General features: G+C 32.4%; 1 protein-coding gene across 10 annotated transcripts in view; it reads right to left on the bottom strand.

Annotated features, from left to right (window-relative positions):
- The window catches only part of LOC120415460 (complexin), a 488,836-nt gene that overhangs the window by 135,614 nt on the left and 336,043 nt on the right, over positions 1-17,179 (bottom strand). The window lies entirely within an intron of this gene.

The raw sequence follows: 17,179 nt of genomic DNA, 5'->3' as shown, positions 1-17,179 counted from the left end.
GAAAAATTTTGTTCTAAATGAAAAAATGACCCTTCTGGGACAATGTAGATTCGAAAAGTACATTAAATTTCCCATAAAATGACATGTTTCAACATTTTTTACAGTCGAGTAACGGAAAATGGGAGAATCTTTAAAACTTTTTTAGTGTTTTTTTCGATGAAAAATACGTTTATTCGGAATTCTGGGTACGCCATCAAATCGGGCGTCTAATTTTACATAAAAGTTCTTTTGACACCAAATTTCTATCTCATCACCGTTTCAGGCTGCAAATTGTTGAAAAACACCTCTTTTTTCGCATGTTCAAAAATGCAAGGGGTCGTACCGCCCCTCCGTCACGAGATATCAAAAAACGGACCTCGGTTTCGTGATCAAGGACAAAAGTTACCCCTTAGGACAAAGTTTCACGCAAATCGAAGAGGGGTCGGGGCAACTTTTCCCGATTTCGTGTGAGTTGGTAGAGAATTACCCATGTATCATCCAAACAGCCTTTTATTTCTAGTACCAATTGGTCTAATTTTCATTATAAAAAAATGAAACATAAGAGCAGTTCTCTAGGATTTCGGTCATTCGATTTTTTTTGTATTTTTTAATCCAACTGAAACTTTTTTGGTGCCTTCGGTATGCCCAAAGAAGCCATTTTGCATCATTAGTTTTTCCATATAATTTTCCATACAAATTTGGCAGCTGTCCATACAAAAATGATGTATGAAAATTCAAAAATCTGTATCTTTTGAAGGAATTTTTTGATCGATTTGGTGTCTTCGGCAAAGTTGTATGTATGGATACGGACTACGCTGGAAAAAAATGATACACGGTAAAAAAAATTGGTGATTATTTTTTAACATTTTATCACTAAAACATGATTTGCAAAAAAAACACTATTTTTATTTTTTTTTATTTTTTGATACGTTTTAGAGGACATAAAATGCCAACTTTTCAGAAATTTCTAGGTTGAGCAATAAATCATTGACCGAGTTATGATTTTTTTAATCAATACTGATTTTAAAAAAAAATCGAAATTTTGGTCGCAAAAATTTTTCAACCTCATTTTTCGATGTAAAATCAAATTTGCAATCAAAAAGTACTTAAGTGAAATTATTATAAAGTGCACCGTTTTCAAGTTAAATCCATTTTTAAGTGACTTTTTTAAAAAAAATTTCACAGTTTTTTATTTTTTACATTTGTGCACATGTTTGCCCACTTTTAAAAAAAATATTTTTGAAAAGTTGAGAAAATTCTCTATATTTTGCTTCTTCGGACTTTGTTGATACGACCATTAGTTGCTGAGATATTGCAATGCAAAGGTTTAAAAACAGGAAAATTGATGTTTTCTAAGTCTCACCCAAACAGCCCACCATTTTTCAATGTCGATATCTCAGCAACTAATGGTCCGATTTTCTATGTTAAAATTTGAAACATTTGTGAAATTTTTCGATCTTTTCGAAAACAATATTTTAAAAATTGCAAATAAAGAATAACATTTCAAAAAGGCCAAAAATTCAATATAACGCCCTTTTAAAATGTTAGTCTTGATTTGAAAATTTTGAAAACAATTGTTTTATATTTTAACATTGTAAATCGGACCATTAGTTGCTGAACATGTGCACAAATGTAAAAAAATGAAAAACTGCGACTATTTTCAAAAAAAAAGTTACATAAAAATGGCTATAACTTGAAAACGGTGCACTTTATCAAAATTTCACTGAAGTACTTTTTGATTGCAAATTTGATTTTACATCGAAAAATGAAGTTGAAAAATTTTTGCGATCAAAATTTCGATTTTTTGAAAAAATCAGTATTGATTAAAAATTTATAACTCGGTCATAATTTTTTGCACAACCTGGAAATTTCTGAAAAGTAGGCATTTTATGTCCCTTTAAACGTATCAAAAAATAAAAAAAATTAAAAATAGTGTTTTTTTGCAAATCATGTTTAAGTGATAAAAGTTTAAATAAAAAAACGCCAAATTTTTTTACCGTGTATCATTTTTTTCCAGTGTAGTCCGTATCTATACCTACAACTTTGCCGAAGACACCAAATCGATCAAAAAAATCCTTCAAAAGATACAGATTTTTGAATTTTCATACATCATTTTTGTATGGACAGCTGCCAAATTTGTATGGAAAATTATATGGACAAACTAATGATGCAAAATGGCTTCTTTTGGCATACCGAAGGCACCAAAAAAGTTTCAGTCGGATAAAAAAAAAACAAAAATTAAAATTGAAGAAAAAAGACCGATTTCGTAGAGAATTTCTTTTCTGATCTTTTCAAAAACAAATATTTTGAAAATTCTAGAATCACCTTTTACATTTCAAATAAGCAAAATATTGATTATTTGATCAAATAAGGTTTAATCAAATAAGGCATACTTAATCGGGAGAAAATAAAATCATGAATTTATATTTTGCAATTATTGCACAGTAGCATAACTAGAACAAAAAATCTGCTTGAACATAATCTTCAAACTTTATTTTTTTTCATTTTGGTGGAATATTACCTTGTTTTCGATGTAATTGAACTAAATTTATATAAGAATTTTGAAAAACGTTTTTCTGGCACAACCTAGTCACATTCTCATATTTCAATTTCACATATTATATTTTCACATCATGTTTTTTTAAAAGAGATATATCGAAAAACATTGTTTTGAATTAGTAATTAAGTTTAAATAATTACAAATAAAATATCTATATGGTTTGCAAATTTGAACTTAGCTCCAGTAAATTGAAAGTATCTTTGATGATATTATCAGATTTTGAGGAAATCCTTTCATTTACAATGCTTTGTGCAAGACAGGCATTATTACCCAACACTACTATTTCCGTCACTCTGCCAAAGCTTCCAACAACTCCATATTAATTGCAACCTTAATCCGTCCCCACACGCTCCCACGACTACTCCATCCTTCCCCTCCCCCCCCAGCTCTTCGTCTGCCATAAATTTATGGTGCATTTCTGGCAAGGACGAGAACGACTGCTTGCACCTGCATAAGCCAGTTTGCAATTTCTCACAAATGAAATCTCGTAAATTAGAGCTCTCACTCGCAGCAGCACTTGCACTTAGTCGCTGCTACTAAGCCGGTAAGCTTTGGGAATGGGAAAGACAAGCTTCTGCTTAACTCGGCACGGGAAGTCGTCTTCGGGAAGAGAAAGTACAAAATTAAATGTACAAGTTGTTCGATGTAAAGAGGATTCTTTTTTCCTTTTTGCAAGTCCCAGCTGGGTGTTTTTCCCGCGAGGGAAATCGGAAAAGAAAAACTTCAACGTTTTTTCCTCGTCTTTTCCCCCTTCCCGGTAGCCGTTTGATGTCTTTCATTACGAATCAATCAATATAGATGATTGAAAAGTGAGAAAAGGAAAAACTTTTCCTTCCATTTCCATCCCCTTTTTTGTTGTTGTTATTTCACCCATCAATTTTTTGTTGTGCCTTCCGCAAGAGGACCAATTTGGTGGGGCGCGAAAACGGTGGAAATATCCCGCGGGATAAACTTTCGTAAATTGTAGACAGGAGCGGAATTGTAGCGAGGTGGTGGGGAAATGCTTTCGCTCCAGGAAATGAGAAAATAGATAAAGTTTTTATTGCGATCGCAACTCGTTTTTACGGTGAGGTGAGGCAGCACCGGAGTGGAGGTTGGTTTTCCCGGAAGTGTTCCTTGAGGATCTTGAACTTGAAAGTGTTGATTTTTTTCAGAGGCTTCTGCATCCTGTTTAAATAGTTTCTTTCATGAAAACATTTGAATTTCTGTAAAAAACTCAATTTTATAGAACAAAGTAGGGCGTCCAATTTTCCCGGGTTTTGAATTTCCCGGGAAACGGGAAAAATATTTTTCAAATCCCGGGAAATTTTTTAAACAGTCAAAAAATCTATCTATTATGTTTTTCAAGCTTACAATCACAGAATTAGCTCAATACTGTTAATTGGTGATAATCTTTACTTCAATCTGAACAAGAACAGCAGTTTTTAGTAAGTTTCAAAATATTAAAAATTGTTGTTTTTTGTTCTTTGTTATGCTTCGGATTTTTAATGAATCTTAATTTCTAATCCAATGTGATTCAAATTATTTCATGTTAATAATCATACAATTCTTATAAACATATTTCTTTTATATTTTTATATGAAATGACTACAAAAGCTATTGAAGCACTGAAACTGTAAAAAAAAACAAAAAACGAAAACAGATAGAACGAAACCATTGATTGTAAAATTTTTGAAAAGTTCAGAATTTCATGTTTTATATAAAACATATTTTACAAACTATCTTTAAGTCATTACCGCCAACTGGGGGAAATCGGGACTGCAGTCTGAAACGGTACAGGATATTTTTGAGCAATAAATTTGAAAATTGGTGCACTAATTGTTTTGTTAATTAAGAAAATATCAGAACATTATGCTGTCTTAATTCGTTACTATTGTCCCAATTTGCTCCAGATGCCGATGTCTGATGAAAAATAATTAAATATGTTTTTTTTCAAGTTTAAAATCATCATTAAACGTAAATATTTCAAAAAATAAAAATAAAATTTATGGAAAATATTCAAAGCGCTAGGCATTTTGCGGATCCGTTAACTATAATTTTAATAATTTTCCCTTGTAAGCCAAATGAATATTGATATATGCCGAATACAAATTTGCTAATGCTTTAAAATTGTTATCGATTACTAAGTATTCAACTGTTCATCTATTTCCACAACCAAATCTGAGTTTTCAGACCAAAAAATGATTATTTTTTTCAATTTCGGGAATTCCCGGGACAAAATATGAAAAATACCGGGATTCGGGAATTCCCGGTTTAAGAAAAATCCCGGGATTTTTGTCCCGGGAATTCCCGGGATGGACGCACTAGAACAAAGCTAAAATATTTTTTTCAAATACAGAAATTATAATAAATTATTTTACTACTCGAAATCTTACTTAATAGTAGTTTATGCAACAAGTTGCAAAAAGAAGATTTTTTCAGCACGAGTTGTACATTTATCCAACGAGGTTTACCGAGTTGGATAAATACGACGAGTGCTGAAAAAATCAAGTTTTGCAACGAGTTGCTTACAACATTTTTTGCAATTCCAAAAAACGCTTATTTAATGGAATTTTATGTCAAACATTCATGTGTTTAGTGAATTCATCGTTCAAAACAAAACAATATTGAAAAATGTTACTTTTCGATACTAGTGCTGAAAAGTTCAACTTTTCAGCACCCATTTCAATGCTGAAAAGTAGAACTTTTCAGCACTGTTATTGAAAGGTATTAATTTTCCATTCTGTTATTTTTGGTAGGGAAAAGTAGGCCATTTCATTTCTCCAGAAATGCAGGAAAAGTTGACAGTTTCACAGTGGAATTGCAAAAATAATCTTTATTATTTTGTCGATTGGTGGTCAAGATATAGATTATGAAGCATTTTTGTATGTGCAGTTGTTAAACTTGTATGAACGAACTTATCGTGCAAAAAACGCTTATTTAATGGAATTTTATGTCAAACATTCATGTGTTTAGTGAATTCATCGTTCAAAACAAAACAATATTGAAAAATGTTACTTTTCGATACTAGTAGATACTAGTAGAACTTTTCAGCACTGTTATTGAAAGGTATTAATTTTCCATTCTGTTATTTTTGGTAGGGAAAAGTAGGCCATTTCATTTCTCCAGAAATGCAGGAAAAGTTGACAGTTTCACAGTGGAATTGCAAAAATAATTTTTATTATTTTGTCGATTGGTGGTCAAGATATAGATTATGAAGCATTTTTGTATGTGCAGTTGTTAAACTTGTATGAACGAACTTATCGTGCAAAAAACGCTTATTTAATGGAATTTTATGTCAAACATTCATGTGTTTAGTGAATTCATCGTTCAAAACAAAACAATATTGAAAAATGTTACTTTTCGATACTAGTAGATACTAGTAGAACTTTTCAGCACTGTTATTGAAAGGTATTAATTTTCCATTCTGTTATTTTTGGTAGGGAAAAGTAGGCCATTTCATTTCTCCAGAAATGCAGGAAAAGTTGACAGTTTCACAGTGGAATTGCAAAAATAATTTTTATTATTTTGTCGATTGGTGGTCAAGATATAGATTATGAAGCATTTTTGTATGTGCAGTTGTTAAACTTGTATGAACGAACTTATCGTGCAAATAGCATCTTTGAAATCAATAAATGGCCATACCAAGTTTCAGCCATATAAAAACAAAAAAAAAAATCGTTGGTCGTTGGTCGTGTTTTTCAACAGTGATTCAAAAGTATCTACAATTAGATAGTTTATTTGATTTCAGTTCTTTATTAATTTGTATTAAAAGCAATGCAAATCAATATCATTTCATGATTCGTTTTCATGAATTTTATCTTATTAACAAAAAATAATGAGTATTTTAGATAAAGTTAATTATTATAACTATACAAACATTTAGTCCTGATTTTTTTGATCAAAAAATGTATAAACCATAGTCATAAATCTATTTAGTAACTTTTTGTCTGAAAGTTCTAACAATCAGTCATCCAGAAGTTTTTTGAAATACAAATTTCCCACTCAACCATTTTTTTAACTGTTTTGAAACACACGTTTTAAAAATTCTTACTTTTCCTGTTGATGTTTAATGACGAAATGGCCTGTTTATCATCACAAAAAATACAGTGCAGCAGTTTATGCTACAAGTTGCAAAAAGTTAATGTTTTCAGCACGAGTTGTGCATTTATCCAACGAGGTTCATCGAGATGAATAAATACGAAAAGTGCTGAACAATTCATGCATTTTGTCAACTAACCGGTTAAAACAAACAAGTGTTGAAAAGTTCAACTTTTCAGCATTCTTTTAAATGCTGAAAAGTCGAACTTTTTAGCATTTATTTTGAAAAGTGTAACAATTCGATTCTGTTATTTTTAGTACAGAAAAACTGTATTTTTCGTCGTTTAAGAATGACAGGTAAGGTAAGTAGTTTCATGACGGAATTCCAGGAAGTTTATTAGAGAACTCATGTTCGTGATGAATGGTTAAAATTTTCAGCACTCGTATCGAAAAGTAATTCTTTTCGACACTATTTGACACTATTTATGAGTTGTTAAAACACACTGAATTGAATGAAATCGATTGATTTTATTCAAAAATAACGTTTGAAAATATGTTACAATTTTAAGTCAAGCTGACAAGGAAATTCACAAAAATCATCAACAGATTGATTTTCTTGAATAAGTTTGGGAGCAATTTTCTTTTGCGTGATTTGCCTCCTCTGTCTTTTGCGGGTGAAGAAAGCTTGCAAGCGAAAATGGTTTGTTTGCGATTATTCCACCCCAGATCTTAAGTTAAGCCTCACTAGTCGAAAAATATTGCAAAAATAAACTGATGTTTTGTCAAAGTCAGTTTGTGATAAAATATAGTTTTGTAAAAAATCTTAGAACTCAATCAAAAAAATATCTTCAGCCAACCTACCAGCCTACCATCAAACCAAAAATCGCTTTAATTTAGTTAGGGAATTTATCCTTTCATGTTCAGAGGAAATTTAGATTATACCTTTTTTCAAATAAACCATAACTTGATCTAGAAAATTGGATGAAATTTTACTGGTAAAAACTTAACATTCGATATGAATCGATGTAGGTTGAACCAGGTTGACAATATGTATGGTTTTAGAGAAATTTAATTTTAAAGACAAAAAAATCGTTGAAAATAAAAAAAAAAACCCATCCAATATATTTTGATATGGATTCTATCCAAATTTAAACATTTTCAAACTAAAGAAACCGAAAATTCGACCATTCGCACCATTCACAGTCTACAACATAAAAATAAAGCATCCCCCAGCTGAAAACCAAAGAAAAAAGTTTCACCCCCGCGTTTTCTGGTTGTGCACCGTTTAAAAAGTTGATTACGATTTTATTTTTTCCGAAAACTACTCCCCCCCCCCACGAAGGAGTGAAAAGCGAACAACCGACGAGGGTGGTCGGGTGGCTAGTGTGGTTCGCCGCACTATTTCTCGCATCAGCCCTTTTCACGCTCTCAGTTTGGGAGTTTTGCCGAAATTTTCCCACCCTCCCACGGGTGGTAATGTTGTTTGGCAATGTATTTTGGGAACGACGTCGTCTCAGCTGGGGGGGAAAAAGTTTTCCTCGCCGCCGTCTTTGGTGGAAAACTATTGCGGAGCGGGTGCAAAAATAAAACTCACACACAAATCCTGGCAGCTCCATTCTCTTTTTGGGGTAACGAATTGCCAAATAGGGTTGCCAGCGTCAGGCAGTTGGTGCCTCGGGGACTGTGTTAATCGAGCTGTAGATTTTATTGCTGGACTTTTTTTTTGTTTTTGGTAGAAGAACAACTTTCAGATATATAGAGAACCACGGAGTTTGCACTTGAAAACGAGTTTTCCCGGTGGCGGTAGCGATGGAAAGTTTGCTGGTGGTTGATTTGGGGGAACAAATTTGCTGGAAAACTTTGCGCCAAGAGCACAGAGTTAAATGCGAAAAATTGCAGAAATTTTGGGTGAAAAATAAAAAATTACACAGCAATTAGCAAAATGTCAATTTTGTTGAACTTTTCGAGTGCTGTAATTTTATTAAGGTCGGTTTTTTGGGGATGATAAGTAGGCTATTTCACCACTATAGAATTAAATTAAAATAAAATTGTAATCAATCAACGTATTGAATACGGATTTCTAAATTAGGGGCATCCTAAGATCTTTACTTCAAAGTTTATACAGTGTTTCTCAACCTTTATTGATCCATTCCCCCCCTAGGCTGAATTTAAGAACTTCATTCTCACCCCCCCCCCCCCCTTAGTGGCTTTGTGATTTTTCACACTCAAAAATTGCAAATTTCACGGGGACCTTAATTTCAAAACACCAAATTTCACGGAAATTTCGCGGAACGTGAAAAATATTAAAATAACTGCTGCTTTTTTAATATTCGACTCGAATATAGCTAAACAGTTTTCGCTGATTTGCTACTATTTTATCCTTCACATTTTATTGAATGTCATATCAAATCCAAATTCAACAAAACAAACTAATAATTAAAATAACTTTTTTTGCGACATTTTGCCAAGTTGAAAATATTTTTTGAGTTTTCAATGAACTTTTCATCTCACTTTTCAAAAACTAAATTTAAAATCAATAGGCAAAAATAATTTAATCTGTAACGAAATCTTCAAAATATTATTAAAAATCCGAACAGAAAACAAACATTTTGTTTTAATTTCCACGGGAGCCATTCACGCAAATAATGAAATATCGTGAAAATTAAACAGGTAAAATGTTCTTAAGAGGTGACATTAAAGATAAAAAAACTAAAACGAAAAAATAACTAACAAATAAATATTAATTTAATGTTGAATAAACCAAGCAGAGCAATTCTCTACGAAATCGGTCTTTTTTCTTCAATTTTAATTTTTGTATTTTTTAATCCGACTGAAACTTTTTTGGTGCCTTCGGTATGCCCAAAGAAGCCATTTTGCATCATTAGTTTGTCCATATAATTTTCCATACAAATTCGGCAGCTGTCCATACAAAAATGATGTATGAAAACTCAAAAATCTGTATCTTTTGAAGGAATTTTTTGATCGATTTGGTGTCTTCGGCAAAGTTGTAGGTATGGATACGGACTACACTGGAAAAAATAATACACGGTAAAAAAAAAATTTGGTGATTTTTTTATTTAACTTTTTATCACTAAAACTTGATTTACAAAAAAACACTATTTTTAATTTTTTTTTATTTTTTGATATGTTTTAGAAGACATAAAATGCCAACTTTTCAGAAATTTCCAGGTTGTGCAAAAAATCACTGACCGAGTTATGAATTTTTTAATCAATACTGATTTTTTCAAAAAATCGAAATTTTGGTCGTAAAAATTTTTCAACTTCATTTTTCGATGTAAAATCAAATTTGCAATCAAAAAGTACTTTACTAAAATTTTGATAAAGTGCACCGTTTTCAAGTTATAGCCATATTTAAGTGACTTTTTTGAAAATAGTCGCAGTTTTTCATTTTTTTAAATTAGTGCACATGTTTGCCCAGTTTTGAAAAAAATATTTTTGAAAAGCTGAGAAAATTCTCTATATTTTGCTTATTCGGACTATGTTGATACGACCTTTAGTTGCTGAGATATTGCAATGCAAAGGTTTAAAAACAGGAAAATTGATGTTTTCTAAGTTTCACCCAAACAACCCACCATTTTCTATCGTCAATATCTCAGCAACTAATGGTCCGATTTTCAATGTTAATATATGAAACAATTGTGAAATTTTCCGATCTTTTCGAAAAAAATATTTTTGGAATTTTCAAATCAAGACAAACATTTTAAAAGGGCGTAATATTGAATGTTTGGCCTTTGTGAAATGTTAGTCTTGATTTGAAAATTCCAAAAATATTTTTTTCGAAGAGATCGGAAAATTTCACAAATGTTTCATATATTAACATTGAAAATCGGACCATTAGTTGCTGAGATATTGACGATAGAAAATGGTGGGTTGTTTGGGTGAAACTTAGAAAACATCAATTTTCCTGTTTTTAAACCTTTGCATTGCAATATCTCAGCAACTAAAGGTCGTATCAACAAAGTCCAAATAAGCAAAATATAGAGAATTTTCTCAGCTTTTCAAAAATATTTTTTTCAAAACTGGGCAAACATGTGCACTAATTTAAAAAAATGAAAAACTGCGACTATTTTCAAAAAAGTCACTTAAATATGGCTATAACTTGAAAACGGTGCACTTTATCAAAATTTCAGTAAAGTACTTTTTGATTGCAAATTTGATTTTACATCGAAAAATGAAGTTGAAAAATTTTTACGACCAAAATTTCGATTTTTTGAAAAAATCAGTATTGATTAAAAAATTCATAACTCGGTCAGTGATTTTTTGCACAACCTGGAAATTTCTGAAAAGTTGGCATTTTATGCCTTCTAAAACATATCAAAAAATAAAAAAAATTAAAAATAGTGTTTTTTTGTAAATCAAGTTTTAGTGATAAAAAGTTAAATAAAAAAATCACCAAATTTTTTTTACCGTGTATTATTTTTTTCCAGTGTAGTCCGTATCCATACCTACAACTTTGCCGAAGACACCAAATCGATCAAAAAATTCCTTCAAAAGATACAGATTTTTGAATTTTCATACATCATTTTTGTATGGACAGCTGCCAAATTTGTATGGAAAATTATATGGACAAACTAATGATGCAAAATGGCTTCTTTGGGCATACCGAAGGCACCAAAAAAGTTTCAGTCGGATTAAAAAATACAAAAAAAATCGAATGACCGAAATCCTAGAGAACTGCTCAGCATGACTCTTTGAATTTCTTATAAAATTATATGTTTCAATTATCAAATTAAACAATGATTAAATTGTTATTAGGGATCATGAAAATTTTACTAAATTAAGTTAGTTCTAAGTAATATTGATAAACTTTTTAAGATTATCTAGTAAATAGCAATCTATTTACTTAATATTTTTTTTACACTGATGAAATTCAATTTGTCAATTTTTTTTTTGCTCCTCTGGTTAGATCATGGAGGAAAAGGGAAAGGCGACTTTTTCCACTTGATGTTACTTTTACAAAAATCAAAAAAATATCACTTTTTAACAAGTTTCGGTTGAAAAATTCAGAATTTATAAAAAAAATGCGAGATGATTTTTTTTTCTTTTATTGATTTTTGTTAACATCATTTTAGTTTTCGCTGCATTCACTTCTTAGTAAATGTTCTATCAATTTCATGTTAATGTAGGTTTTTCTAACAATTTTTCAAATGGTTCATATCACACTTTTCAATTGAAAACTAATAACATTTACTTTAAAAGTCATTAATGAAAGAAATATTGATTATGTTATTATTTTATAGAAATAATTTGAGAAAATTGACAAATTTCACGGGATTTCACGGAAATCTTCAAATTTCACGAATTTCACGCTGTCCGCAAAATCGTGAAAATTCACTAACCCTAGCAATAATGTTTGTAAAAAGTTTAAATATTTACAGCAATGATTTGTTTTTCTTCGCTCGCAACAATTTACAAATACTTGCAGCATTTTTATGAATTTTCTTTACCTGCTTATATTCAATGGAATGCAAAACCTTATGAAAAATCTTGACTGATATTTTTTATATTAATTGATACTTGATTATTTTTCAAAATAATTGGAATTTACTCAAAAAGATGCAAAAACTCCCATAAATTAATGTAAATAATTTTCGCAAAAAACCGTATCATCGCCAAACTTTACAAATATATTTATTTCAAAAACTGCCCGGTTAAAAAATAAGGTGTAGTTTTATTTACACAAAATTAGGCGGATGCAAATATTTTTCAAACTTGTTGTCCCTCGACTCTAGCCGGAGTCGAGGGGAACGCAAAAAAATGAAATAACAAGTAATAGTCTCAACGTAGCCTAAAAAACTATTTGCGATACTAAACATGGAAAATTTTCGAAATATTTTTTTTAAATCAATCAAAAACATTAAAGAAATGATTTTAAACGCAGGAAAATGCATTGTTTATTAATTTCAGCTGATTACACATAAACTTTCATTGAAATTTAGAAGTTTCTTTTGAAAAAAAAAAATTCCCCCTGATTTTTCGAACCAACTTTGAAGCGGGGAGTGACAAAAACTTTAAATTAATTTGTACCAGCCTTATGGCATTATTAAAACAAAATCACGGAATTTTTCATTCTTTTCGATCAACATTTTTGAGTTCTTGTTTTAGTCAGCTATCTGTAAAAAAAAACCCTGCAAAATGAATGATGTTTTAATTTACCAAAGAAATTCACATATATTTCAAATATATTGTAAGCTTTAAAGGTTTAAAATTACGAAATAAAGATATATATTTTTACAAATACGCAGGATTTCTATTGCATCGTCATTCCCCCCAAGAAAGGTACCCTCGCCTCCCCCCAGGGGGAAATTCTTCTCCTGTTGAGAAACACTGCTTTAAAGTGAATAACGTTATGCTTATGCTCGAAATAGTATATGTACACGCAGAAAAATGTTTTGTAGAATCAGCCTGAGCGTGGTTTGATTAAACAAATTTTTTTTGAATATAATCAACACCGATTTTGCGTTAAAACAAAGGTTGATTTTCTAAATTCCACAAAAATCATTTGTTGTTTTGAAAAAGTTGCTTTGACGTTTAGCGCTGATTCAACAAAAATCTTGATTTTCAAATCAACAAAACGTTTTGTTGAATCAAATATGCCTTATTTTTCTGCGTGTACACAGACAATCATTTTAAAATAGAATATAGGCCACACCCTTTTCCTACTGCAATCTAAGTCGAGCTTCTCATTCCCATTACACAGTGGTCCAGATCGCAAAATTAAGTGGAAAATTAATTTTCCGAAAAATAGTGGAGTTTTGGAGCTTTGGTGTCTTCAGAAAAGTTGTTGTAAATAAAAAGGGCAACTTTTGGCTTTGTTGAAAATCAGGGTGGTTCACGATTAGGGTGATTTTGAAAATCTAACTTTTCAGGATTATTTTTGGGAATTTTTTGTCTTCTAAAAAATTGTTGAGCTTGCCAATCGAAGCAACTTTGTCGAAGACACCAAAATTTCATCTCGTAATCTACGCCTTCTACAACCAAATTTATAGAAAGCATCTGAGCAAACCTTAAAAAATCTTGCGCCTTTTCGAAATATTTGAGTTTTAAATTTGCATCTTTTTTACCTTAAAATGGCTGTAACTTTTGACCCTTGAGTCTAAATTGACTTGTCAAAAAATAAAAATGTGTGTTTTTCAGAGCTCTAAAAGTGCCCCGAATAACACTTTTCTCTAAAACTTAACCCTGAATTGCCACGTTCAAAAAACTGATTTTTTAAGGTTTGCTCAGATGCTTTCTATAAATTTGGTCGTAGAAGGCGTAGATTACGAGATAAAATTTTGGTGTCTTCGACAAAGTTGCTTGGATTGGCAACAACTTTTTTGAAGACGAAAAAATTCCCAAAAATAATTCTGAAAAGTTAGATTTTCAAAATCACCCTAATCGTGAACCACTCTAATTTGAAACCAAGCCAAAAGATGCCCTTTTTTATTTACAACAACTCTTTTGAAGTCACCAAAGCTCCAAAACTTCACCAATTTTCGGAAAATCCGTTTTCCACTAAATTTCGCGATCTGGACCACTGTGCATTGGCCAATCAGAATTAGTTGATTTGAACCAATGTTCCAAAACTAATGTAAATTCCAAAAATAATGTAAATTTTTAAAACTAATGTAAATTTCCAATGAATCTAATGTAAATATACATCATTTATCATGATACCTTTTGGTACATGATAAATAATGTAAATTTACAGGAATATTTTTTTCTGTGTAATTAAAAAAAGTTCTTTTTAAAATGTTTGGAACGTATTTTTTACAAAAAAAAAAAATGTCAAAAGTAAAGTTGACATTATAGCTGCATGCCACTACATTCCTTTTGAGATTTTTAATCATACATTCATAAAAGCAGAGACTCAGAAGTCGTTATTTCTTAAAAGAAAACAAAACTTCAAAGTTTTCAAACTAGCAAGAACAAAGATTACAGCTTACATATTACTCTGTACCCCGAATATCGCTAAAAACTTTCCAAAAATATTATTTCCGTCCCGAACCTTTGATCGATAACTTTATAACGCAAATATTTTCGCATACCCCAACACAAACAAATTCCCACACTGAAGGGCATAAACAATCCCAAAGTGGATTAGACGGCGCCAAGAAAAACATCTCAATCAAAGAGGGGTCCGTTTCCCGAAAGTCAGCCCAAAAACGAATCCTCCTCGTTAGCAGTTTCGGCTGCCCGAAAAGTGGCCATCATTAAAAACTTTTCAATTTTTAGACCCGGAGTCCTTCAAATTTGGACGCTTCCAGGAAGCAAAACAAGAAAGTTTCACAATTACTCACAAACACACGAAAACCACAAGAAAAAAGTATAAGATGACGTCGGAAGTTGGAAGATGACAGACGGATGTGTTCTCCGGGAACACTGCCCAAGATTCGCCGGATTTTGGTCCGGTTTCAATTAATTTCCGTCGGTCCGACCGACGGTGGAGACGCAAAATTAGAAGTACAAATTGAAAAAGTTTACTTCCTAACGGTTACGCTTCGTTCGGTCTTGACTGCCCGTCGACCGGGACGCTTGGTTCTTCCAGGGATCGGCACCGGCCCCAAAAAAAACTTTGACGCCGCTGAACCCATGGATGGCGGGAGTAAAATATCATAACTTGCAACTTCTTGATTACATTTCGAGCTTGAACTATGAGCAAGGGGGGAGGACTTGAGAATTTGAACCTTTTTTTCCAAGGGGCGAACGGATGGTTCTGCTGGGAAAATTTTGAAGTAGTTGAGATTATCTTACAAATTAGCCAGAATTAGGGGGAAGTTTTTCACTTTGTATAGGTACTTGAGATATTGTTGATGAAAAGAGCTTGGATGAATGTTCGCTCAGTGCTGGAAGTGGATGGATACTTCAAAGTTATCTTAATTTTTGCTGCTGTAATGAAACCTTTTGATAATTTCAAAGCAAACCGTGATACAGCACCGAAATTTGGTTGCACGGTTTTGCAAAAAGTTGCTTGATTATTTTTGATGTTTTTCTTCTACACAGCAAAAATGCACATTACCTTCGTCAAAATAAACACTTAATATTACACACTGCATGTACAATTTTTGCAAACACATAAAAAAAAACTTGCAACCGACGGGATTCAAACCCTGCACCGACAGTAAGGACAGGCGCCTCAGCCCACTCGGCCATCAGACCGATGCAAAGATGTTCGAACAAACGCAATATGAGCTTGACATTTCGGTCAAGTAGGTTTCCCATACTGACGGGCTACATATTTCAGGGTGTAAAATTACATAAAAATGCACAAATAATGCAATATTTATTTTACACCCAGGCCTTTTACCCGCAGCTGGATTACTACTTTTTTAGCTGTGTAGCGTTTTTTTTAAATGGTTTGAAAATATTTGTAACGTTGAATTTAATCTTAAAAAGTTTCCTTCATATCTCTTTAAAACTTATAAAACCTGTTTAAGAAAAAACTGTTTTAAAATTGATTGAGATTGCCGGTGAACCCTCGGGTTAACGTCTCAGACTATAGTCCACTGGTGCGAATTTAAACTCCTCCTGTTTTAATTCGTTTTAAGTAATTATTCTACGTCTAACTCCTATTTTCATATTATTCCACGGAGTCATATATATTAGAAAGAATGAAATTTGTACAGAAAATCTCATGGTTCATCCATTCTAGCAATATCTCGCTGAAGAGAGAAGAGAGGCTCGTTCTCTTTCGAAATTTTTCTCTCTTAGTGAGTGCGTTCATTGATGAATTCGTGTTTGACAGTTTGCCAAACTCGTAAACTTGATTGTGGCAAACTCGCAAACAAAACTAACTGACGTTTCTGCAAGCAAATGCAGGCAAATAAACAAAACAGGAAAATTGTCAAAAAGTGCGAGTATGTTGGTTTGTCTGTCGTAGTCTAATACCTCCTTAAGTAAATTAATCCCGCTGAATGAAAAATCTGTTCAGTTTTGCCCAAAATGTATCAAAATTTTTGTAGGACGACGTCTACACACGACGTAAAATTTTTTTAAAGATTTTTTTCAGTATCTTGGTTCTCGATGATCATCCATTGATGAACTTTCATCAACAGTTCAAGTTATCTTATCCTTCTTTATAGGTTTATGTAAATTTATATTTACTGCTAATATTATTCATAAGCAAAGGGTGACTTCAACCAAAAAGTTATTTCCATGACCATCACGTGGCCTCATCAAACTCCTACCTCTCAAGTTGACGCACAATCAACAGGTGTCCCGCCCCCTACTCCCTCCCTCCAACAGATCAGCTGACAAACATCACGTGGTGACGTCAGCCGCTCAACAGGTGCGCGCACCTCAATCTGTCAAATCTGACAGTTCTTTCTTCTTCTCTCGCTCCGCTTCCCAACTTCAAAAGGGACAAAACCCTTTCGGGCTATTTGATCGATTTTCGTCCGGCCGACGGACGGCCGGGAAGAAACGTTCCGCGTTCGGGTTCACCCGAACCCGGGCCCGCCCGTTAGTATTTGTGTGGTGGCGAAATTATGCCGCATTGAAGTACAATTTTTCGTGCCCTGCCCCGCCGGAGGAAGCCCTTCCGCGCGGCCACTTGGCCGCTGCAGTAGAAAATCGTCAATAATTGGTTTGATTTAAGGGGTTTTTTTTGTGGGGTTA

The sequence above is a fragment of the Culex pipiens genome, chromosome 1 (genome assembly GCF_016801865.2).
Source record: "Culex pipiens pallens isolate TS chromosome 1, TS_CPP_V2, whole genome shotgun sequence".
NCBI classification, from domain to species: Eukaryota; Metazoa; Arthropoda; class Insecta; order Diptera; family Culicidae; genus Culex; species Culex pipiens.
Note: the sequence above shows the minus strand (reverse complement) of the source record. Positions and strands in the feature narration are given on the sequence as shown.